At 48.9% G+C, this 27045-nt stretch overlaps 1 pseudogene; it reads left to right on the top strand.

Annotated features, from left to right (window-relative positions):
• Positions 1–1757: 1757 nt before the first annotated feature.
• On the top strand, positions 1758–25574 carry LOC136465530 (3-ketoacyl-CoA synthase 5-like; annotated as a pseudogene).
• Positions 25575–27045: the final 1471 nt, after the last annotated feature.

Genomic DNA, 27045 nt, shown 5'->3' with positions numbered 1-27045 from the left:
TTCTCCAAGTACGTGGTACAACGTTGGGAAATTCTAGAAATTTAAATTATTGTTGGTTGTAATAAATTATTATGGTTTGTAATGAACAAATTTAAATTATTATGTATTTGTAATGAAGTCATTTTAAATTATTATGGTTCTTGTGAATTTTTATGGGTTTATAATGAAGTAATCTAAATTATTATGGTTCTTGTGAACTCATTCATATTGTGGTCAGATTTGAATTTTCAAATTTCAAATTTTTTTGGCCGGAAAATTGACTGTAGGGGCGGTTCTATACTTAACCGCCCCTACAAAAGGAAACTATAGGGGCGGTTGGTGTCACAGTCGCCCCTAAAAATCTAAATTGTAGGCATAGCTAGTGTTATCAGCCGCTCCTACAAATCCTTTTGTAGGGGTGGCTCGTAACACCAGCCGCCCCTATAAATTGATTTCTAGGGACGGCTTGGGAACTACTCCTATAAATCAATGATTTGTAGACACGGTTGCTTAGGGACGGCTGGGGAAACTATTGGATATATTATGGGTTTGGCTCGTATAATATTTAATCAATCAAATAAACCTCTATGGTCTATAACATTAAGTGTTGTATGGTTTAATACCGTACGAGATTTTGACTGAACGTTAACTCAGCTTATTTGATTGGAAATTATCCATCTTAATTAAGAAGCTAAGAAAAAGACACAGGAGGGCCACACGCACGCGCGCGCCGTCGTCGCCGCCGCTGGCTGGGCCAGGCCACACCATGAGCATGGCAGGCAGGCAGGCAGGCTGCGAGCAAGCGGACGGGCGGGCGTGGCTAGATTTTGCTATTTAATCCACATAATTATGGGAGTTTCTCTCTTTTATGGTGAAGGCAATTTGATTGCGCCAGTTACCATCTCTTTATGTCTCCGTTTCCTGAGTTCCCCCGCTGGCTTTCTCCCTCCCCGCCGCAGGCATAAAAGGAAAAGCCCTCTGTCAGTCCAATCTTCTCTTTGCTTCCGAGAGACCACATCTCAGCCACCCTTTGGTTTTCCCCACCCCATACTTCTACGCGCATGGAGCAATGGGAGAGCAGGTGCCTTCGAAACCCTCATACACCTGCAAACCTTACACGGGGTGTGCGGCGATTAGGTTTTTTGGGAGCGATTCTGCGACTGCTCGTCCACGTCACAGACGTCTTCTTTCTGGTGATCACTCACAAAACAGCAACGTGTCTTCTACCTGGTGACCGTTCATGGGACTACACTGCGAACACCTTCCTGCATCGACTGTGGTCCACGACTTCGAGCAACGCACTATGTCTAGTGCGAATGGAGCCTCCGATGCCCTTGGCATAGGACCCTTCACTGGGTACACCCTTAACCCTATGATTACCGTACTTTGCGTACTTACTGTATTGATCAGTATGTCAACTTGCATGCTGTAGCATTTGTTAGTGATATACACATACACATATATGTCATCACAAACCTGCTGATGTTTTATTTCTGGATTAAATTGACCATAAAATGCCTAATTATCTAATAGAAACCACCCCTACAAAACCTTACGAGACGCCTCTATAAATACTGACAGTAGCAGTGAAACTTACCAAGGATGACAACAGGTGCCTCGCCACTGCTGGCCTAGTTGTCCTTGCCGGCACTATACTTGGAAGCAGTAGGACATGGCTAGATTTCAAGATGCTACTCAGCTGGCTCCATGACATCACACCAATCCACCTCTTCGTAGCTGCTACCCTCCTTCCCGCCGGCATTGTCGCGTGATACCTCATGAACCACCCGCACCGCCGTGTAGTGTATCTGGTCGACTATGCTTGCTTTCGTGGTAGCTACAGCCACCATATCCCCGTCTCCACATTCATCGAGCACATGAACCTGGTGTCGTTCCTTGATGACCACAGCATTCATTTCATGATGTGCATGCTCAAGCGCATTGGCATCGGCAGTGAGACCAGTCTCCCTCCCGCGATAAACTACAACCCCGCGTACCGCAGCTTGGACGACACTCGCGCAGAGGTCAAGCAAGTCATCTTCTCGGCCATCGATGAGATGTTAGCAAAGACCGACATGAACCCTAGCGTCATCGACATCCTCATAGTCAACTGCAGTGTCTTCTACCCTATGTCATCCCTCCCCAACATGGTCGTGAACAAATACAAGCTCTGTGACGATGTCCACAGCGTGAACCTCTTTGGGATGGGGTGTAGCGCCAGGGTGATCGTAGTTGGGCTTTCATCCAGCCTCCTACGGGTGGTGGCGGTGGCATCTCATGGTGGTTCTCATCATCATGCACATGCCCTTGTTGTGTCCACAGAAACCATCACGTCAAACTTCTACGTGGGGAAAGAGGCAAGAGCGTGCCATGCAGTTGACCTACATCCTGTTCTAGATGGGCGGCGCTGCCATGCTGCTTTCGACGTCCAACACCCGAGCACAGTTTCGGCTGAGCCATGTCGTGAGGTCATGAGGACCATCACTGGCGGTGCCAAGGATAGCTCCTACAGGTGCGTCTTCCAGGAGGAGGACGATGAGGGGAATATAAGGGTCAATCTTGTTGAACCTAAAACAAGATCTCTAGGCATAGAACTAGCATGTCTACTTGCACTTAGATAAAATGTGAGTCCTAGAACATCTACTAGTGCAGTAACAATAGATAGAATGAGAGAAAGAGAGGGGTGAAGGGTGCAAACCTTCGACTACCTTGGAGGAAGATGGGCTCGCCATCGCAATGCTTGGCGATAACCCAGTGGTAGTGCAGTAGCAGTGTCGTCTAGGGTCAGTGTAGACGTCGTAGGGTAGCTCAGCATCATAGCAGTCCTCCGGCGTGATGCAGAGGTGGTGGCGGTACTTTTCATCGCTAGCAGCGCCCCCTCTGTGATCGGCTAGGGTTTAGGACTATAGGTGGGGTGCTAGGCGGCTCAGGCGAACCTCGTGACTCGAGCGCCCCGGCCCCCACCTCCTATTTATGGCGCTATGCGATGGGGTCCACCAACCATATTAGGGTTGGGCGCCCCTGATCAGGGCACGGATCCAAGGGCTCAATAGGCCGTTGGGCCTATTGGTGGAGATCAACTAACATTCTCCCTCGTGATCTCCCTTATATCTTAAACTTAACTTACTTTCTCTTGTTACCATTCCATCATAGATCAGTGCATAGAGCGTGCCTCATCATCACGGTCTTTTACCATTAGATTAAACAACTATAATGCACCTCTCTATTTTGAAACAGATTCTTAACTAGGTCCTTATTGTCCAGGAATCATAGGCTTTCCCTTAAACCCATGTCGGCTACGTGTTCTCTGAACACACTGGGTGGTAAGCCTTTTATAAGCGGATCCGCGAGCATCTTTTCTGTTCTTATATGCTCTAGACTAATTATATGATCCTAGACTTTATCTTTCACAACATAATACTTTATGTCAATGTGTTTGGCAGCACCACTTGACTTCTTGTTGTGACCATAACATACTGCTGGATTATTATCACAGTATAACTTAAGTGATTTATGTATGTCGTCTACCACTTTCAACCTGGGCATGAATTTCTTTAACCAATTCACCTACCCTGTGGCCTCATAACATGCTACAAACTCGGCATACATTATGGACAATGTAGTGATGGTTTGCTTTGAGCTTTTCCATGATATAGCTCCTCCTACGAGAGTGAATATGTATCCTAATGTGGACTTTCTTTCATCTCCCACATAATCAGAATATGTATACCCCTCTATGTGCAGGGAATCAGATCTTTTGTACATTAGCATGAGAACCTTCGTACCTTGTAGGTAATGCAAAACTTTCTTTACTAATTTCCAGTGTTCTATTCCTGGATTACTCTGATATCTGCCAAGCAACCCGATAACAAATGCTAAGTCAGGGCGAGTACACACTTGAGCATACTGTAAACTTCCGACAGCTAAACTATATGGAACCACTTTCATTTGATCGATCTCATATTGGTTCCTGGAATATTGAAATTCCCCACATCTATCGCCCTTGACTATGGGAGCAGGTGATGACTTACAATTTTGCATACTATATTTCTTTAGAACTTTTTTTAAGTATGCCTTTTGTGATAGTCCTAAAACCCCCAATTCTCTATCTCGGTGAATCTCTATTCCTAGAACAAATGAAGCTTCGCTGAGATCTTTCATATCAAACTTTGAGAACAAGAACTTCTTTGTTTCTAGTAGTAGACTAACATCACTGCTAGCGAGAACGATGTCATCCACATACAAGACTAGGAAAATGTATTTCCCATTCTTGAACTTTGCGTAAACGCAATTATCCTCTATATTTTCTTGAAACCCAAACTTTCTTATTGTACTATCAAACTTCAAATACCACTGTCTTGAAGCTTGCTTTAATCCATAAATGGATTTCTTCAGGCGGCATCCCATGCGTTCTTTTCCTTCCACAACAAAACCTTTCGGTTATGCCATGTAAATGTTTTCCTCCAAATCCCCATTTAGGAACACCGTCTTTACATCTATCTGATGTAATTCTAAGTCGTAATGTGCTACAAGAGCCATTATGATTCTAAAAGAATCCTTATATAAGACTGGAGAAAATGTCTCATTGTAATCTATGACTTCTCTTTGCGAGAAACCTTTCAACACAAGTCATGCTTTAAACCTTTTTATATTCCCTTTGGAGTCAAGTTTAGTTTTGTAAACCCATTTACAGCCTACTGTCTTGGCTCCTTTAGGAATTATTTCTAAGTTCCAAACACCATTGGTTTTCATTGATTTTATTTCATCTTCCATGGCTTCAAGCCACTTGGATGAGTGAACGCTTCTCATGGCTTCTTCAAATGAGATGGGATCACCCTCCATTTGAAATTCCTCACTTTCATAAACTTCATAATCATTAGGAATGGTTGATCTCCTGACACTTTGAGACCTTCTAGGGGCCTCGCTAGATGACTCTTGTTCTATTTAAGGCTGTTGTTGCTCTTCCTCATGTGTGACAATGGGTTCTTGGGGATCCTGAAAGACAGGTTCCTCATGCTCATTTATTGTTGTCACAGGAGAACTAACAACAGGTGTTGTTACTACAGTGTCTTGCACTGTTGGTACAGCAACAACAGGTAGTGTGAAGAATGATTCCTGAACCATAGGAGTGGGCACGTATACCCGCTTCTCTTCAAAACTAATTTCACGCGCTACCATGCTCCCCCTGATCATATCATCCTTCAAGAAGACAACATGTCTTGTTTCTACAAACTTCGTTTGTCTGTTAGAACAATAGAAACGATAACCTTTTGACTTTTCTGGATAGCCAATGAAATGACAGCTGACGGTCTTGGAGTCCAGCTTCCCTATATTTTGGTTAAACACTTTTGCCTTAGCAGTACAACCCCACACACGTAAATAGTTTAGTGAGGGTTCCTTTCCTGTTCATAACTCATACGGTGTCTTGGGCACCGACTTACTTGGCACTCGATTAAGAATATAAATGGCGGTTTTTAATGCCTCCATCCATAAACTTATCGGTAAGGTAGAGTAACTTATCATACTTCTTACCATATCCATTAAGGTACGGTTACATCTTTCAGCTACTCCATTATGTTGAGGCTCGCCCGGTGTAGAATACTGAGCTACTATGTCATTTTCCTGTAAGAACCTTGCAAAGGGTCCAGGAACTTGGCCATATGGGGTGTGTCGACCGTAGTACTCTCCCCCACGGTCGGATCTTACTACCTTAATCTTTAGGTTGTGCTAATTCTCTACTTCAGCCTTAAATATTTTAAATTTATCCAATGCTTCTGACCTTTCCTTAATTGGATAAATATAGCAAAAACATAAGTAGTCATCTATGAATGTTATAAATGAATCATAACCATCCACACTCTTCACAGGAAAAGGACCACAGATGTCTGTGTAAATTATTTCTAAAATTTTTACGCTTCGTTTGGTATCTTTCTTTATTTTCTTAACATATTTTCCTTTTATGCAATCTATGCATTGTTCTAAATCTAAAAATTCTAAAGGCGGAAGAATTGATTTCTTAATCAATCGCTCTATTCTCCCCCTCGAAATATGGCCTAAATGACAACATCATAATTTTGAAGATACATCATGTACTCTTTTCCGCTTATTTGTTGCATTCATAGACGAGAAAGCATTCTCATTCTCAGTACTTACATCATTCACATTATCAGAAAATGATAATAAATAAAGCTTGTCTTGTCGGAAGGCAAGACCAACACATTTATTATTATAAATAATCTGACATTTACTATTACCAAAATAACAATCATATCCATCATCATCTGAACGTGACACACTTATTAAGTTTCTTTGCAAAGAGGATACAAATAGAATATCTAAAAGTTTAAGTAGAAAACCATCAACTAATTCTAGAGAAAGATCTCCAATGGCTTTAACTTGAGCTTCAACTCCATTTGCTACTTTAATTTTTCTTTCTCTTTTTTGCAGGGTCCTCCTTATACGAAATCCCTGTAATGAATTTGCAACATAAACAGTTGCACCTGAATCAATTCACCAAATAGATTTTGCATAACTTAAATATAGGGATTCATCTATGAATGTAATGAAATTCTCACCTCTCTTCAGCAGGCTCTTCAGGAAGTCTGGACAATCCGTCTGGTAGTGTCCATGCTTCTTGCACCATTTGTATTGATCCTTTTCAACTTGAGTGTTGTTGTTCTTCGGATGGTGCTCAGTCTGAGGGGCTTTCCCTTAAGGTTTGGCATTCTTATTGAAGTTCTTTTTATTGTCCTTCACAAGGTTAGCAGAATCACCCTGTAAGGACTTCAGCCTTTCCTCTTCTTGAACACACATTGCGATGAGCTTCCCTATGTCCCACTTATCGGGTTGCATGTTGTAATTAACAACAAAGGTTTCATATTCCTTTGACAAGAAAGCAAAAACCAAATAAATCAGGAACTCATCCTTGAGCCCCAGATCCATTGGCTTTAGCTTCAAAACCGTGTTGCTCATATTTAAAATGTGCTCTCTCATTGTGGGGGGTACGACCCCGGATACCCAAGGCAGGTCACATGGGCTATGCCTCTAGGGGCGGTCCAGCCTGCAAGAAGGAGCCTTGCAGGGCACGGTTCTGTTCGACGACCCCCGTAAGGCACGGAGAGGATATCTTAAAGACGTTACGAGATCTGATAGGATATATACGATCCCATGTGTTCTTGTAATCTGTTATTACTTTCTGGTTATCTCTCAGATCTAACCGACTTGTAACCTTGCCCCCTGGACCATATAAGGCGGGCAGGGACCCCCTACGAATTCACGGCAAATCATACGATAGCTAATGCAAATCAACAGACCACAGGAGTAAGGTATTACGTCGTGCCGACGGCCTGAACCTGTATAACTCGTGTGTCTCTGTTGCCTTCTTGTTCTCGATTACACGCTCCTCTACCGATCAATCTACCATCGCGGGGTGCCCCTCGGTGGACTGTCGATGATATTCCGTCGACAGTTGGCGCGCCAGGTAGGGGAGTGCGTGCTGTTTCCTTGTTGAACAAGATGGTTTTTTCCGTAGGCTCTTCGTCCCTCCCGTAGCCCGGCCAGATCTTCACGGTCGGATCCATCACGTGGGTCATCAACACCGACGGAGTTGGAGAGCTTCTCAAGCCTGGGCAGATCGGCTCTGCACCGACCACCCTCGCACCCGCAACTGCAAATCCAATCTCGGAACCACTTCCGAGGTCGGCTCCGTCAGCTGCCCACCGCTCGCTTCCCTGCTACCAGAGGAGGCATGTCAACAACGACAATCTGATCGAATCCATCGATCAGGTCGGCCTGAAACTCGCCGATTGCCTCTCCATTGCCGAGTCAGCTCTGGACACCCTTGTTCAGCACCGAACACCCTTCGATCCTGATCTGTCAACGATCAATGCTCGGCAGACTCCAGGGCCCGCCGCCCTGCCCTTCGGGCTCACCAACACCGCAACCACATATCAGGATGCCCTGAGGGGCAAATTCGCCGACCAGCTCGCCGACCAATTTCCACCAACCGTCAACATGCTGCACGCCGGTCGAGATCTCGGAGCATCCCTCCAAACCATCCTCGAGGAAAATCTAGACTCTGAATCTCAAGGATCCACCGAGCCTCTCACCGAGACCTTCACCAAGCAACCTCCTCCCCTGCTTTTCCGGGGTGGCGCGATTTTCAACGTCAGTATCGACAGCCCCCCCCCCGGAACGGCGAAACAGACGAGGAACGCGCCGCCCGTGAAGACAGGAACGCCAACTGCGCGCAACGGCGTGATAACGAATGCGCCATCACGATGGCCGAGGCCGCTCGAGATAACCAGATCGATTCACAAGGAAGGCCCCTTCATCGCAACCTCAACGAGGAATTCCTCCACGTTGACAGCCACGATGTTTTCAAGACTCCAAGCGCTAATTTGGCCGTGGCCGCCAACGAACTCGCTCACCTCCCATAGACGTCAAAGCTCGCCAAGGTCGCCGCCATGCTTAAAGCGGCACACTGTCAGGTTAACGAGATCCGAGAAGTTCAGAGACCTTCGAGCTCCACAAGCGCGATCCGCCGATCAGTTGATCCTAGATCCAATCGCCGCCCCAGTCAAAGCCACTTCGCCGACCAGTCACCACCTCCCTAGGGGGGAGCTAGAGGCCACCACGCTGAGCATCATCGCCAGCACGACCAAGAGGTCGAACAGGACGCCCGAGTACACCTCAGCAATCTTCGGGACGCACGACGGCGTATCGACCAACGACGTTTCGGGCGCCATGAAGATGAAGTATGACATCGCCAGGAGTACGAGAAGGAGTACAGCAACCCAGACGCAGCTCTGGAGCCGATCGTCGCCGGCAACGCCGCCGATGTTGGTCCTGATAGCCCGGAAGGCCCCCCTGCATTCACCAGGGCACTCCGAACGCTCCAGTGGCCTCATGGTTTCAAAATCACTGGTGTCGAGCCCTATGAAGGAAGGATGAACCCAACTCAGTGGCTGCAGGCTTACGCCACCGCCGTCCGAGCCGCCGGGGGAGACACCAATGTCATGGCAAACTATCTCCCTGTCATGCTCACGCCAGCCGCCATGAGCTGGTTCACAAGCCTCGCCCCGGACTCCATCGGCTCTTGGGAAGATCTGAAGAGAATCTTCACCGACAACTACATGGCCACCTGCAGGCGGCCAGGCACCAAGCACGACCTCAACTGCATCAACCAAAAGCCGTTCGAACTACTCCGCAGCTACATCAGACGTTTCTCCGAGATGAGGAATTCTATTCCTAACATCACGGAGGCCGAAGTCATCACCGCCTTCGTCCGAGGACTTCATCACCGAGAACTCCGTTCTAAGTTCAATAGAAAGCCACCCACCGGCATCGGCGAGATGATCACAACAGCCAATCAGTACGCCGACGCCAAGGAAGCGGAGGTGCGTTTTAACGAAGACACAGGCACTAATCGCCCGTCTCGCCGCCATGACGACCGCAATGACGACCGACAGCACAACGTTCACCACCACGACGACCGCAACAACAACTGACAGTACAACGATCGCCGCTACGACGACCGTAGTTTCCATCAGGACAGCGGACGTGATCGGCCAGATGGATTCAAACCTGGTCAGCATCGTCGCCGCCGACCAGATCACTTCATCGCCAACGTCAATGAGCCGCGCGCAAAGCGTTACTACGACGAGCAGTACAAAAAGATTCTAGATGGTCCATGCCCCCTGCACAAGAACGCCAAACACAAGATGAAAGATTGCCTTGGTTTGGCTATGGAATTCCAGGAGAAAAAGTACAACGACGACAATGGCGGGAACGGAGGATGCCGACCACCAGGGGGTAATAATAACGCCTTCCAGGACCACGACAAGGTGGTCGCCACCATCTTCGGGGGTCTCGCCTCCAACGAAAGCAGAAGGGAACGGAAGCTCGCCGCCCGACGAGTGCTCGCCATAGCTTCAGAAGAAACCACCGCCAACCCCAGCTATCGCCCGTGGTCCGAAATCTCCATCACCTTCAGCAAGGCCGACCAGTGGGCAGACATACCCTACACAGGGCATTTTCCCCTCGTCCTTGACGCGACTGTTCAGAAGGTGCTCTTTAGGAAAGTCCTCGTCGATGGTGGAAGCGCTTTGAATCTACTCTTCACCGGGGCCCTAAGGGAGCTCGGACTCGGGACAACAGACCTCACGCCTTCAGACTCCTCCTTTTGGGGTGTGGTGCCCGGCAGGGCATCCAGACCACTGGGGGAAATTACCCTACCAGTATAGTTCGGCACGGCAACCAACTACAGAGTGGAACATATCAACTTTTATGTCGCCGACTTCGACACTGCCTACCACGCCATACTAGGGTGCCCGGCTCTGACCAAGTTCATGGCCGTTCCACACTATGCGTATCTAGTGTTGAAGATGCCTTCGCCTGCTGGAGTCCTGTCTCTGCGAGCCAACCTCTCCGTCGTCTACGCCTGCGAGACAGAAAGTCTCGCCCTCGCCGAAGCCACCGACCTCTCCATCCAGATGGCCAGCGTGGTTGCCGAAGCCAAGACCGCATCTGCACACGACATAGAGATCCTAGAGCCTCCCCGGGCCTCCGCCAAATCCAAGGAAGTCAAGGAGATCGGCCTCGGCCTCGACGACCCTTCCAAGACGGTGAAAATTGGGGCTCACCTTGACCCCAAATAGGAAAGTGCGCTCGTCTCCTTCCTACGTGCCAACGCCGATGTGTTTGCTTGGAAACCTGTAGACATGCCGGGGGTACCATGGGAGAAGATCGAGCACTCCTTGAATGTCTCACCGACCGCTAAGCCGATCAAGCAGAAACTTCGACGATTCGCGCCGGACAAAAAGGAGGCAATTAGGGTAGAAATAAAATGGCTTTTAGCTGCCGGATTCATAAAAGAAGTGTATCATCCAGATTGGTTAGCTAATCCTGTTCTTGTTAAGAAAAAGAATAAAGAATGGAGAATGCGTGTTGATTATACTGATCTTAACAAACACTGCCCTAAAGACCCCTTTGGCTTGCCTCGGATAGACGAGGTCGTCGACTCCACCGCCGGCTGCGAGTTGCTCTCCTTTCTCGACTGTTACTCAGGCTACCACCAGATCTCCCTCAAGGAGGAAGACCAGGCTAAAACATCATTCATTACGCCTTTCGGTGCATATTGTTACACCACCATGTCCTTTGGACTAAAGAACGCCAGCGCGACCTACCAGAGGGCTATCCAGACGTGCCTCGATCAACAGATCGGCCGCAACGTCGAAGCGTACATCGACGACGTGGTCGTCAAGACTAGAACCGCCGACAATCTTATCTCCGACCTTGAAGAAACTTTCTCCAACCTAAGCAAATACCGATGGAAGTTGAACCCTTCAAAGTGCATCTTTGGAGTTCCATCCGATATCCTGCTCGGCTACATCGTCAGCGCTCGGGGCATCGAACCAAACCCTGACAAAGTCTCCGCCATCACCAACATGAAACGGCCGACGTGCGTCAAGGATATACATAAGCTCACAGGCTGCATGGCTGCATTAAGCCGATTTATCTCGTGCCTCGGTGAAAAAGGGTTGCCTTTCTTCAAGCTTCTCAAGGCCTTCGAGCTTTTTTCTTGGTCGGAGGAGGCAAACACAGCTTTTGAGCAGCTCAAATTGTTTTTAACAAAACCTCCAATCATGACAGCGCCACGACCAGATGAAACTCTGCTGGTTTACATCGCCGCAACTTCTCGAGTTGTCAGTACTCCTATTGTCGTCGAACGCGAGGAAGCTAGACACGCCTACAAGGTACAGCGTCCGGTCTATTTCATCAGCGAGGTACTTAATGAGCCCAAAACTCGCTATCCTCAGGTGCAAAAGCTGTTATATGCAATCTTAACCACCTCACGTAAGCTCCGACATTACTTCGAATACTACAAGATCGACGTGGTCACCGAGTTCCCCCTAGGAGACATTCTCCGAAACAAAGAGGCCAACGGTCGTATCATCAAGTGGGTTGTTGAGCTCGGCACCTACTCCATCGACTTCAGAAGCAGGCCGACCATAAAGTCACAAGCGCTCGCCGATTTCGTCGCTGAGTGGACCAAAATCCAAGAACCCGTCGACGCCACTTGCCCCGAGCACTGGGTGATGTACTTCGACGGTGCCCTCAATGTTAATGGAGCCGGTGCGGGCATTCTGTTCATCACACCGACAAAGGATAAACTCCGATACGTTCTTCGCATACACTTCTCGGTCTCTAACAACGCCGCGGAATACGAAGCATGTCTCCACGGCCTCCGTATAGCCGTCGAGCTCGGCGTCAAACGCCTTATGGTGTACGGGGATTCCGCGCTGGTTATCAACCAACTCAATAAAGATTGGTCCTGTTCCAGTGAGAAGATGGACGCTTACTGCGCCGAAATCAGGAAGCTGGAAGGAAAATTCTACGGCATTGAGTACCACCACGTGGTACGGGATCAAAACCAAATAGCCGACCAATTATCGAAGATAGGATCTTCTCGTACCACGGCTCCGGCGGGGATCTTCGTTCAGGACCTCTTGACACCATCCATTAAGGACGACAAGGAAGTTATAGAAGTACCCCCTGCCAAGCAGTTGGTGCTCACGATACCCTCACAACTCGCCGATTGGAGGGAAGAGTTCATCAAGTACTTCTCCAACGGCGAAGTACCCGCCGACAAAATCGAAACCGAACGACTAATTCGCCGAAGTAAGCACTACGTGTTAGTAGACGGTAGCCTGATGAGGAAAAGTGCCAAGGAGGGGATACTGCAGAAATGCATCATCCAAAACGACGGTGTGAAGCTATTATCTGAAATTCACTCTGGCTCCTGTGGCAATCATGCGGCTTCGAGAACACTGGTCGGCAAAGCTTTCCGAGCAGGTTTCTACTGGCCCACGGCCATTACAGATGCAGAAGATCTCATCCGGCGATGTGAGGGATGTCAATTTTTCGCCAAGCAAATACATGTGCCGGCACAAGAATTACAAACCATTCCAGCTTCCTGGCCATTCGCATGCTGGGGACTAGATATGATCGGGCCTTTCAAACCTGCGCCAGGAGGTTTCCGGTACATGTATGTCGCCATCGATAAGTTTTCCAAATGGATCGAATACAAACCACTCGTCGCAGCTACTGCTAAAAAAGCAGTCGAGCTCTTTGAGGGCATCATACACAGATTCGGTGTCCTGAATAGCATCATCACCGACCTCGGGACCTCTTTTACCGTCCATCATTTTTGGGACTTCTGCGAGGACAGGTGCATTTCTGTTAAATACGTTTCCGTCGCTCACCCTAGAGCTAACGGTCAGGTCGAGCGAGCTAACGGCATGATCCTCGACGCCCTCAAGAAAAGGCTCTATCAGAAAGAAGAAAAGCACCCAGGCAGATGGCTCAAAGAACTACCAGCCGTGGTCTGGGGACTGCGCACTCAGGCTAGTCGCAGTACCGGCGTATCTCCATATTTTATGGTCTACGGCTCAGAGGCCATACTTCCAGCGGATATTGCTTTCCGATCACCTAGAGTAGAAAACTATGACGAAGACCAAGCCGCAGCTGTTTGGACAGAAGACATTGATCGGGCCGAGGAAGAACGTCTGATTACTTGCGTTCGCACAACCAAGTACCTCAAAGGTTTGCGGAGGTATTACAACCGTAACATCAAAGGTCGTTCGTTCACGATCGGCGACCTCGTCTTATGTCGAAAATAAAAAACCAAAGGGCTTCACAAGCTGTCTTCACCATGGGAGGGCCCTTACATCGTAAAAGGTGTCACTCGACTAGGGTCTTATCGTTTATGCGACCTAGATGGACTTGATGTTCCCAACTCCTGGCACATAGAGCACCTTATACGTTTCTTCCCATGAAATAACATAGATATGTATTTTTTTACTTTAATATTAATAAAGTTCTGGTCTCCATAATTTGTCTACATTTTTTCCTTCATCATAAGCTTCAACTACCGTTAGCGAAATGTAAGCCACACCGCGATGGCCTCCAATACGCACGACTGATTCCTCCAAATCGCCGAGAACGATTACTCCAAATCGCCAAGAACGATTCCTCCAAATCGCCGAGAACGATTTCTCCAAAACTCCGAGCACGATTTTCTCCAAACCGCCGAGAACGATTACTCCAAATCGCCGAGAACGATTCCTCCAAATCGCCGAGAACGATTTCTCCAAAACTCCGAGCATGATTTTCTCCAAACCGCCGAGAACAATTACTCCAAATCACCGAGAACGATTCCTCCAAATCGCCGAGAACGATTTCTCCAAAACTCCGAGCACGATTTTCTCCAAACCGCCGAGAACGATTCCTCCAAATCGCCGAGAACGATTCCTCCAAATCGCTGAGCACGATTCCTCCAAAACGCCGAGCACGTTTTCTCTGAATCTCCGAGCACTTTAACTCCCAATCACCGAACACGATTTTTTCCAAAAATCGTCTACCATGTTTCCTCTAGGATGCGTAGGTTTTTCCTACAAAAACAACAACGGTGTTGCACTTTCAATTTCCGCAGCATAGCCCGCCGATCGTCAAACAGCACGCCTTTTTCCTTCTGATATCTATGGAAACGACCCAGTGCCCGACTACACCCTACACGTGCCTAGGGGCTCCGCCCTCTGCGTTACGGTTGGTCGGCTGCGGTTCCTTGGCCATGCCTGTTCATCCTACACATGTAAGCGCCTCCGCCCTCAACGTTATGGAGTATGGGCCAGTCAAGGCCTAGATTTCAGTTATGAATTAATCGCTCGGACGCCACTTGAGCCATTTCCCTAGCAACGTTGTTCACGTTAGCTGCTGGGCAGAACTTTTTTTTCGCAATAGCAATTCTGGAGGGAAACAAAGGCTCTAACACCCCACCAAACGCACCATGAGCTCGGTGCTCGGCATGCTGGCCGGCTGGACACGGTATTATGACAACGCCTATTTCTCCAACATACGCATGGGCTCCGCGTTATGCGTTACGGATCACGACCTAACCAAGGCATTAAGTTCAGTGAAAACTAAACGATCAAACACGGCTTCTATTGGGAAAAAGAGCATCGGGTCCATAATACACAGATTCTTCTTAGCCAGGTAAATCATGTATTACAGGAGGTAACATCCGAGCAGCTCTTTAAGCTTCGCCAACAGCCTCAGTTTCGCCAAACAAGTCTATATCGCCAACAAGCACTTTCACCACATCCTCAACGTCATCCTCCAGCTGCTGGGTTTGCGCGTCGCTCAGCCCATCGGCAAACCCGCCACCTATCGACTGGATGTCGACGGACGGATAATGGGACCGAACAACCGCAAGGGCATGAGTAGCGGCGGTCAAAACGGCGTCGCGGTTGAAGTTTTTGAAGTTTCCCACGCCGCTTTGCATCTCTGCACGATAGTGTCTGGCCCTTGCTGCCTACCATCAGGACGGGGCGCCGGTTCAACGTCGACGCAGTCCAGCACTGGTTTTATTGCGGCAGTTATAGTGTTGAAGTGGTCCTTCTGGACTTTGGTCTCTTGCACCAGCACATCAAACTGTGCCTTGGTTTTATGTCGATAATCTGCAAGAATTACAATGGTTCGTCAAGGAAAAGAATTACGGCGTCACTTCTGATCAAGGGAAGCTTACCTTTCAATTCTTCGGCCAGTTTGTTGGCTCGATTCGACTCCTTCGTTTTCTCTTGTCGGATTTGTTCGACGGTCTGGCGAAGCCGGTTGAGTTCTACATCTTGCTCTGCCAGCACAAAAAGATAAGACAAAAAAACACAATACGGCGACTTACTGCAAAGCACATTATGTGAAAAAGAATACCCGATTTCAGCTTGGATGCATCCTCCAACTGCTGGCACTTCCGGTCGAGCTGTTCAGTTTTACTATTGAGTTCTACGTTCTTCTTGCTCAACTGCTCGGACATCTTCTTAAGTTCCTCGGATGCAATTGCCAGCTCCTCGGACGTCTTTTTCAATTGCTCCGACGACGCCGTTAGTCGCTCGGACAGAACCCCATTTTGATGTTCAAGGTCCTGCGAATTCGACTCCGCAAGGTCCCGCTCCCGATGGGCCCTTTGAATACTTTTTTCCGAAAGACTTAAAGCCTCCCGGAGTATCTTATTTTCCTCGGTGAGGGGCTCCATCCTCTTTATCAATTGATGCCGTTGTTCAGCTATCCGAGCTATCCCCTGCGGGTTAACAGTGCAAAAGATAAACCTTGATCTTCCAACAACATTTATCGGTGTTATTGGTGTGGCACTCACCTCGATTTGAGCCATAACTCCGGCGACGGCGGATTTCAACCTTTTTATCTCTCTGGTGGTGTTTTCTTCTTCGACGACTACCACCTCTTCCCCGCGTTTCCGGAGAATCCGGACGGACTGGGGCTCAGGCGCGGTACGCTCAATCTCCACGACCTCATCCTCATCCGTCGTCGCTTGAGGCACCCTCGGGGGACTCCGTGGTTGGACCGCCGCTCCGACCACTCCTAGAGCCCCTGCGGGGGACGACGTTTGCTCCTCAGCAGTTGACGGGGTGGCGTCTGTAACCTCCGGCGCGTCAACAGCAGTCGCAGTCTCCGTTTCCACAGTAACGACCTTTTCGGTCGTAGCCACGGTTGCGGTCGCCGACTCGCCCATCGTGTGCGCCAACGATTCACCATCGCCAGGGCTGCTGGGAGCGACGGCTGGCTCGTCCTCAGCTCGCCGAACACTCGGGGACTCCTGGACGGGGGTAGTCGTCATCTTTTCTTCTGAGGTCACGGGCCTTGGCGTTGCACTACATCATATCGGCTTCTCAGCATCAGGGTGAAATCAAAGAACAATATAATTACTCCAAGGCAAATATACTCACGGTTTGGTCTTCCGATTGATTTTCTTGAATCGGTGATGCCTGCCTGACCCCCTAGGCGCGGCTGCTTGGTCGACCTTGTGGGAGGACTCCTGCGCCTCGACAGCGGGCTGCCGCTCTTCTTGGTGCTCGGCGGCCCCACCTTCCGTGCGTTGTTCAGGGGCTTCGGTACTTTGCATCGCCGGGGCGTCCGCCGTTGCCCGACCATGACTTTCCCCTGCTCGATGCTTGGGAGCGACACTATCCGCCTGTGCCTCCGTTGTGTTCGGTGGAGGTGCTGACTGGTCTTCGTCATCGTCCGACCACTCCAGCACAGCAGTTCGTGACGGCCGAACTGCTCGGTCCTCTCCAAGAGAGATGCCTCCTGGTTTGTGTGCATGAGAGCTGGCGGTTCTTCTCCTTTTTTGGGCTGGCTCGTCTACTACCGGTCTCTTCCCACGGACCTTCTCTGACACTGGGGATGGACTATCCGACGAGGAGCTCGGCTCACCTTCTTCATGCTGCAGTGGCCGTCGAGGAACTACTCCTTTTGGCCAATCGGCTCTCGGCACGTTTGAAAAGTATATTGACCTATCCTACGAATGAATCTTTTCATAAGTGAGTCAGTACTATGCTCGGCAATTATTGCCTGATAGACGCAAAGAGAAATGGTTACCTAAGGAGGCGGGTTGGTGCAGTTGAAAGCCTTCGTCCCTTTAGGCCAGCTGAATGAGATATTCAAAGAAAACAGATCCATGGCACGGTCCATCACTTCTTTCTTCGACAGGCGGTCCGTGCTTTCACGGGTACCGTCGTTGTCACCTTTATAGTCGAACGCCGGGTGGGCCCTCTCTTTGCAGGGTTGGATGCGCCGAACTATGAAACTAGCTGCAACCAGTTCACCCCTAAGCTCCAAGCCTTTACTCAATTCCAGAAGTTCCATTACCTGCTCCATTTCAGCGTTGTTGGGTCTCTCCGACCAGTTACTGTGGTTAACCAGGATGTAGTGGACATCACATCGAATCAACGGGTGACTCTGTTTGATATAGAACCATCTAGAGTTCCAACCTTTCAATGAGGTATTCAGCGGAACGTTGATATACTCGCTGGCCATCCCATCCTTGAGCTGCAGGTACACGCCGCCGACCACCTTTGAACCGCTGCCCCCCTTCTTCTTCAGACAGAACAAGTGCCTGAAGAGGCTGAAGTGCTGTAGAACACCGAGAAATGCCTCGCAGAAATGGATGAAGATAGAAACATGCAGAATGGTGTTGGGGTGCAGATTACAGAGGCTAACCGCCCAAAACTCCATAAGATCCCTCAGAAAGGGGTGGACAGGAAACCATAACCCTCGCTAGAAATAATCCTCAAATACTACAGCCTCGTCAGTATGTGGTGTCGGGAAGGGCTCACCGCTAGCTGGCCGCCATCCAGCAGTAAGACGGTCGGGGATAACACCCGCCGCCACCATCTTATCAAGATCAGCCACCGACGTCCTCGACGGCACCCACTCCTCGTCGCGGCTACCTCCGGTGGCCACTTTCTTCGACTTTACGGCTCCTTTTTTCGACGCCATCTCCTATGGTTTGGTCCTAGGGTTGAAGGGGAATGCTCGCGATTGATGCGGAAGGTGAAGCACAGGGATTGCGAAGGCAGGAAGCAGGGTGGTTTGACGGGGGTAGAAGGCGATATAAGTGGCGGCGCGGTCATAAAGCAGTTCCCCCACTCTGCTTTTAACTCTGAGGGTTTTTGGGAAACCGTTCCCGCGATCAGCGCTACCTCTATTCCTCCAAAATGGTTTGATGGGCCGCAACTTGGGCTATCGCGTCGCAGTAGCCCACGCCGCTGATTTACCGCTGCCACTTTCTTTGAATTCTCCGTATTCTAATGAGGCTTAGTAACTGATACTGAACGGCCGTTACCCCGAAGTTCTTGCCGCAAATTGATTTATCCGATATCTACGCCAGAAACTCGGGGACTGGCTACCTGCTCGGACGGTTCACTACTTTCTGAGCCTGGCACCACGTGACTACGTCACCTACTGTCAGGCTCGGGGACTAAGTGGGCACACTTCACCTTGCGGTGAATGTGTCTGATTTTCTGAAAGCCTCCGAGCATCCAAAGGGTAAACCAGGTATCTTTACCATTGTTTTTGGATTCTAAGTGGGCACACTTCACTTTACCATGCAGGAATTTTTTATTTTGGACTTGAGCTCCTTACACCCTTATGACAAGCCGTGTTCGGAACACACTGCTCGGCGATGTTTTACACTGCTCGGCAGTTGCTCACAACTGATCGACTGCTCCTTATGGTGGTCGGACCATGGTTTGGACAGCTCGGTCTTGGATCGCACCTGCTCGGAAAGTCTCAAGACGGCGTTGCGCAACGGGTGCAAGGCGCTCGGGGACTAGCTGTGGGGGGTACGACCCCGGATACCCACGGCAGGTCACATGGGCTATGCCTCCAGGGGCGGTCCAGCCCGCAAGAAGGAGCCTTGCGGGGCACGGTTCTGTTCGGCGACCCCCGCAAGGCACGGAGAGGATATCTTAAAGACGTTACGAGATATGATAGGATATATACTATCCCATGTTTCTTGTAATCTGTTATTACTTTCCGGTTATCTCTCAGATCTAACCGACTTGTAACCTTGCCCCCCGGACCATATAAGGCGGGCAGGGACCCCCTACGAATTCACGGCAAATCATACGATAGCTAATGCAAATCAACAGACCACAGGAGTAAGGTATTACGTCGTGCCGACGGCCTGAACCTGTATAACTCGTGTGTCTCTGTTGCCTTCTTGTTCTCGATTACACGCTCCTCTACCGATCAATCTACCATCGCGGGGTGCCCCTCGGTGGACTGCCGACGATATTCCGTCGACACTCATACTGCCACCAGTATATTTTTTATTGAACAATTTCTTGACTAATGTACTAGCATAAGCCTTGAAAGAGCCAGTGAACTAACTCTCCACCTTCTTAAGGTACTCAGTGGCGGTATCACAGTCTAGGATAGACCCCCTTATATCATCTGAGATTGTAGACTTGGCCATCATCAAGCACTTACGTTTCGAGATGTCCCATTTCTTGCCCTCGAGATCATACTTCATGCGCACTCTAGCAGCGCCCTCTTTGTGATCAGCTAGGGTTTAGGATTGTAAGTGGGATGCTAGGCGGCTCAGGCGAACCTCATGACTCGAGCGTCCCGGCCCGCACCTCCTATTTATGACGCTGTGCGACGGGACCCACCAACCATATTAGAGTTGGACGTGACGCGGATCAAGGATCCAATAGGCCGATCAACTAACAAACCTATCCAAAGATCTCTTGGCCGTCGCCGGCGACGCGCTGACGGCGAACATCACCGCCATCGCGCCCCTCGTCCTCCCGCTCTCGGAGCAGCTGCTGTTCGCGCTGTCTTTCATTGCAGGCAAGGTTTCCAGCGGCCGCGTGAAGCCGTACAGGCCTGACTTCCGCAGGGCGTTTGACCACTTCTGCATCCACGCCGGCGGGCGAGCGGGGATCAACAAGGTCCAGCGCAGCCTCGGTTTGTCGGACGAGCACGTGGAGCCGTCTCGCATGAGCCTTCACCGTTTCGGGAACACGTCCAGCAGCTCGGTGTGGTACCAGCTGGCGTACGTAGAGGCCATGGGTCGGATGCGGAAGGGCCACCCGGTGTGGATGCTCGGCTTTGGCTCTGGGTTCAAGTGCAACAGCGATGCATGGGAGTGCCTGCGTCCGGCGACCCAGCCGGACAAAGCGTGGGCCGACTGCATCCACCGTTACCCGGTGAGCATCCCCCAAGTATCCGGGAATTAATGCTGGCTAGCTCACATACAATAGAGCTCAACTACTTAAGGATGACGCGGTGATATATATCCCGTATATATATATGCATGTTCCAATGTACTTGTAAGAGAAGAAGAAGGACAACAATAATGGAGGAGCGACGGGTGCATATTATATGTATCAGGCGTGAAAACACCGTATAAATGAATCGCAAAAAAGTTGGTAAATCTATCATTTACTCGAGTGTTTTTCTTCCTTGGCTCACTCGATTTTTGGGCCGTCAGATGATGCGCTGCGAGGGAGGTGATGAGACGTGAGCGTGCAAGCGGTCGTTACAGGGCTGACACACCACACCGCACTCTCCTCTCCTCCTTTGACAAAGAGAGACGGACACCTAGCTCATGCATGCATGCTGCTTTTGCGCCGGTGCATGCTGATTTTGCATAGGGGTAGGTCTGCTGGTGGTGTCAAATCACCTAGCCCCTACTCCTGTACTCCCTCCGTCCTAAAAAGAAAAATATTATGGGATACGTGCAAGTCAAATTTTTTTAACTTTGACTAGATTTATAAAAAATACGTGTAACACTTTGACTAGATTTATAGAAAATGCGTGCAACATTTTTATCCCCAAATAAATTTATTATGAAAGTACATTCAACGATCTACTTCCTCCGTCCCAATTTATTTGTCGTTTTTGGTGTCCGTGCCATGACTTTGACTTAATTTGTACAAATATGTGCAACATTTGTGTCTCCAAATAAATTTATTAAAAAACTAGATTCAAAGATCTTTCCAATGATGCTAATTATGTATCATAAATAATAATATTTTTTAATATATATTTTGTTAAAGTTGTTTCTCAGGAAGCGAGAACGACACATATTCTGGGACGGAGGGAGTATCTAATGATACTAATTATGTATTATAAATATTAATATTCTTTTATATATAATTAGTCAAAGTTAAAAAAAAGTTGACTTTTCGGGGAGCGAGAATGGCTTCTATTTTGGAACAGCGGGAGTATGTATATATACGAGTAGATTATATTTCATTTAATCATATTTTACATTTCCAGTTTAGGTGTAAGTTCTATATTCAACGGGTGTAAATTGATTATTCGTAAATGAGAATGATCTGAATTACTTGAATATTTATCTGACCTTTTTTGGCTTTTTTTTATTTTCTGTATGTTTTATTTGGTTTTTCTTTGAAATTTTTAATTTGGCTTTCATAGAAATAATCTGGCTAATCTTTTTGTTTTGTTCGGTTTTCCTTTGAAATCTTCTAATTTGGCTTTCATAGAAATAATTTGGGTAATTTTTTATTTTATATGTTCTATATGTTTGAATTAATTCTGATCATTAGATCTAAATCCTATGGTTATAAAATTCAAGTGTTTCATGGCCTTAAAATACTCGATTCTATCAACCTGTCACTTTTGGAGTGTTTTATTGGCTTGTGATGCTCGGGTGTCACGAGTTCCTAAAATACTCGAGTAGAAGGTAGACAAACTCAAAAAAAAAACACCATATAAATGTTTAGAGTAATAAAATAAAATTCGTTCGTAACGTCGTACCTAGCTGGATGATTTAATTAAGATAATTTCCATGTTGGCATATCTATATATGCTTCATATTATGATATACTTCATCCCGAAAGCTGGGGATATATAAAACATACTCCCACCAAACCAAAATAAATGCACATCTCACATCCTGATGAGCCAACCAATCTTAAGTTTAACAAAGTGTGTATATATATATTTAACTTCGATAAGGATGTCAAATAGTTAAATATTCTGAAATAAAAGAATCAAATCCCTCGATGATAGCCGTTCTTAGCAGGACTTGTTGCTCTCTTTTTTTTTTTTTTTGAAACCAGGACTTGTTGCTCTCGAAGTATTGGGACACCGAATGGATCCTCTTTCTTTTCACTCCATCTTGGAAATCTAGAATGTTGTTTATGCCTGACTGTAATAGATCAGACTCGGTTTAGAAATAGACTTTTTATCTATCTTGGTTGTATTGCCACTCCAAAGATTATTTTTCTGTGATTATGGCCTGTATACGTATCTCTCTAAGTCTAGTTGATATATTTGCTATATCCGAGTTCAAGTGTGAAGTTTGCACCAAGACATAATCAGCCAGGCCATGGCAGGCAGTGGTTGTGCCTTAGTCCTATGTCACGACCTAGTCGTGCCAACTGCGCATAATAATCCTCATCATGAGCATCATTAGCACTTAAATCTCAGTTTTATAAAACGTTGCATGCAAGTTTTGCATTTTCTAGGCAGTGCAATGTCCTACTGGATGGTCCATGGATGCATGCATTCAGACTTCTTCAGTTTGCACATGCACGACAGTCCGGTGAGTATGCCCGGATGGTCCGATAGAACACAGCATGCACAAATGTGGAGTTGTCTAGCTCTAGGCCACTCTTCTCCCACTTGCTAGCACAGTTGTCCTTAGGTTACAAACCCAAGCCACCGCACAGGCCATCTCTCACTCTCCCATTCTCTCTCTCTCTCTCTCTCTCTCTCTCTCTCTCTCTCTCTCTCTCTCTCTCTCTCTCGTGCGCGCTCGCTCGCTCGCTCGTTCTTTCTTCCCCATCTCCCAAGACCACACAACCAAGCAAGGAAGGAGGGGAAGAGGATGCCATCAAGAGGAGCAACATGGAGACCTAGAAAACCATCAAGAGGTGTCATTGCTGGGGATTGAAGGGCGATGATCCCCTCTCTCTAGCAAGGGGATGAGAAAGAGAAGATTTCAAGGAAAAGCAAGGCAAGGGGAGGAGAAGGACGAACTAAGCGCTAACCACACCATCAAGAGGTTTCACTAGTCCCATGCAGCTCCTTGGTAAGCTACAATTTCGAGCACAATCTATAGCAAAACATAGAGACCAAGATCTAGCTAGTTCATCACGTTGACACCGGATTTTGGCCGATTTATCCCATAAAATCTAGAGTGACAAACAACCAGCTGCTGGTATACATCTGCAAGAATCACATGCAACGATGAGAAGCGAGTGTGCATATAGACAGTGATCGACTGATGACTATTGACATCTTTCGGTGGCCGTATGACGATATCCTAACATATGGGTATGTTAAGCCTCGGGATTAATAGTTTTCGACCGAAGAGACCCCCGGTCAACCCCTCTAGGATCGCCCGGGGGCTCGGGGGCTATATCCATCCGGTACGTTCACGCGCACCCTCCGACCAAGAAACATGGCCGAGCCTGGGCACGGCGTAGCCCCCGCACAGGGCTCGGGGGGGTGCCCGGTCTTCAGGCTCCTGATCGACGACACGCCCGAGCTCGGGCCTTGGCTCCTGCCTGGCTTGCAACGCCAGCCAAGGCCCGGGCGCAAGAAGATAAGCCTCGAGCCATCAAGGCTTGGGGGCTCCAAGACGTCGTGCCCTGGGCGTGGCCTTGCCGGCCACTTCCGCGATAGGGTCATGCATGGGGCGTGACACAAGAAGACAAGCTTTCCACGGCCTCCAGGGGCTGGGCGGCTCTCGAGCCCACGCGTCAGCCCCTAGAGCCGACCACCTTCACCACCAAGAAGACTCCAGAAGGTCCACCTAGGGGAGGTCGGTCCAAGCCGACACAGCCTGACAGAATAGAGCAGCCGTACGACGCCCAAGGCTTCTTCAGCACCACGACACCGCCATGGTCCATAGAGCGCTGCTGCAAGACCCTCCTAGACTTCAGCGCATGTAGACTATAGACTCATCTCCCTAAACCGCCATGTACCCGACCTATCTCGTTATATAAGGGATAAGGTCGGACCTACAGGGGGGAGGACGATCCAAGACAAATTATTCCATTCCACTACATTCGCTCCTGCTGGACGTAGGGCATATATTGGCCCAAACCAGGATGAACCTTTGCATCTTCTCTGTGATTCTTGTGTTCTTGAGCCCACTCGAGCCACCGGAGACCCGTACTCTGACACCGACTCGAACAACTATGCTTGCTGCGGTTCCGATGCCGTGACAGCTAGCGTGCCAGGTAGGGGATAGCGTCAAGTGCGATTCAGGCTCTACGGTGGCCGAAGCCACCAGCCTCGTTGCCAGAGCAAGCGGCGGTGCCCTAGACAGCGATGTCCGCAACCTTAGTGAGTTCTTCATCATAGCCAACAACTTCGCTCTAGGCCACGTCCTCAACTTTGGGAGCCTGGCCTACATCGCCGACTGCTATGGCGAGCTTCATCCGCTCGATGGGGCCGCGTCGGGGAGCAACGAGCTTCCAGCGTCGTCCCCACCACTAGGACTTCTGGGAGCAGACCTTGAGGTCCTGACCCGATAGATCCAGTGCGGTCTAGGTCCAAGCCCCACCATGTCAAACCAGTTCTAGATGTTCTACATGCTGGCCAACATCCAACACCAGATCGCCACTGCTGAGGTGCTCCCACCGCCCGATCGCTTCTGGTACTACTTCCCAAACCTGCCTTTTGGGATCTAGAATGTGGCAGTGTCCTTCCAGCTAGAGCTGGAGCACCTTGTCAGCCACGATGCGCCAAGAGGCGCCATCCTCTCCGGTGTCGCAGGGGCAGATGTTCCCTCGCTATGCACCTTCCTCGAGATTCTCTCGAGGAATGGCCCGGAGTACGACTCTGACGACATCAACCACTATGCTTCGCCATGCATGTGCTACCACATAGACGATGAGGTTCCGCCTAAGGAGGCACGTGAGCTCATGCCATCGGACCAGAGTCCCTGCAGCCGCGTGATCTACCTTCAGGAGAAGGCGGATAACCTACAGGCTCGGCAGGTGGACCTAGAGGCTACCATGGCAGAGCTCGAGCGCAAAAGGCAAGACTTTGCACAGCAACAGGCTGCGCAACCCCCCAGCAATGATGACGATGCCCGCATGGGGGCTCCTAGCACCCTACGCTTCCCTCGAGTGGCCTACAACATGGTAGTCATCGCCTGCCAGTTGGAGGACATCTCCAACACGTCAGACTCAAAGACCAATGAGCGCTTGCATGAGGTGAAGCGGCTTCTCCGTGTCACCCTTGAGCAGTAGGCCAAGAGTTCTACTTCCTGATGTCACGCTGCAATCTCTAGGCCATCCTAGGCGACGACCACCACCAACGGGGATCGCTCCGACGTGCACGCTCGATCAATGGGCAGAAGCGGTGGCGACTCCTCCGGCAGCAGCTCCGTCAGCCCATAGACCAGGGGCACCAAGCCTCGATAAGAGCGAAGGCACGAGCCCTCTCCTCGGTGTCCTCTCGCATACCATCGAATCAGCGATGACCACGACGTATGTGACACCATCGAGGCTAGGCGTCACGCTCAGGCTCAGTCTGGTACTCTCGAGCGAAGGGGTGGGGGCACCGCTAATGGGAACTAGGATCCCAATCTTCCATCAGATAGTGGTAATTATAGTTGTGGCGGAGATTGACACACCAATCCGGCTTCAGATCGAAAGATCGAACCCTATAATCTTAGCACCATAACTCCTCTAGTTATCAACCGAGACACGGATCCGGTTGATCTCGCTAAGAAGGCTAATCCCTACCTGTACAACGAAGAACACAAGCAAGAACAAGAAAGAAAGCAACCAAATTATAGATGAATGATTAATCTCACGAAGTTAGGGTCTCACAAACCAATGAACGACGAAACTATTCTTGACAAATTAATCTAAGCAAACCCCAAACCCTAATGGAGGGGTGGCAGCTATTTATGAAGACTCTAGGGTCATGCAAGACCCCTAGACGTGCCTCCTATTGGGCCCAAACATGATACACGGTCCATCGGACCAAAAGACGGTGTCGTAGCACCCTGGCAGATTCTGGATGCTGAATTTTTTTGATGATTCCCATTGATTCTGAAGGGCTTTTGATGTGAGACCACTTGTATTAGCTTCCTCATCAAATTAGCTTTCCAACCATATGTGGATCATCAAAAACAGAGTCCGGATGCATCTTGGGTGATCAGTTTAATACAGACTGGTCCTGGAGACCGAGGCAGACTCGAACTTGAGTTGCTTTGGGCCTCCACCTCGGGGACTCGAACCGAATTAGCCTCGGGCCTCTTTCTTGACTTGGAGACCCTTGCAAGCCTCCTACCCCTCCATACCATGCGCCAAACATGGTCATATGCATGGGTGTCATGTCCTCATCATCCTCCCCTTTTGATGAAAAGTCGTCCTTGGCGTCGATTGTGCTTGAAACTGATCCTGCACAACACAAAGGAGAACGGGGTTGCAAAGACAAAGTGAGCTAAAATAATTGTGAGAAGGAACGTGACCATGTTTCCAAGTTTCTAGCATATCATCTGACATAAAAATTTTAGCAAGCATGTAAACTCCATGATCCGAATGCACACGATGTATGTCAATACTATCCTGCAAAAGATTAGAACTAACCAAAGACAATGCAGGAATAGATGGTCTAGCAGACATTGGTAGTAACCAACAATGCTCCTCTTCTTGGAAGTGAACTTGTTTCTTTGAGGAACATAAGAAAATGTTTGTATTATTATGGCTG

The sequence above is a fragment of the Miscanthus floridulus genome, chromosome 7, assembly GCF_019320115.1.
Source record: "Miscanthus floridulus cultivar M001 chromosome 7, ASM1932011v1, whole genome shotgun sequence".
NCBI lineage: Eukaryota > Viridiplantae > Streptophyta > Magnoliopsida > Poales > Poaceae > Miscanthus > Miscanthus floridulus.
Note: the sequence above shows the minus strand (reverse complement) of the source record. Positions and strands in the feature narration are given on the sequence as shown.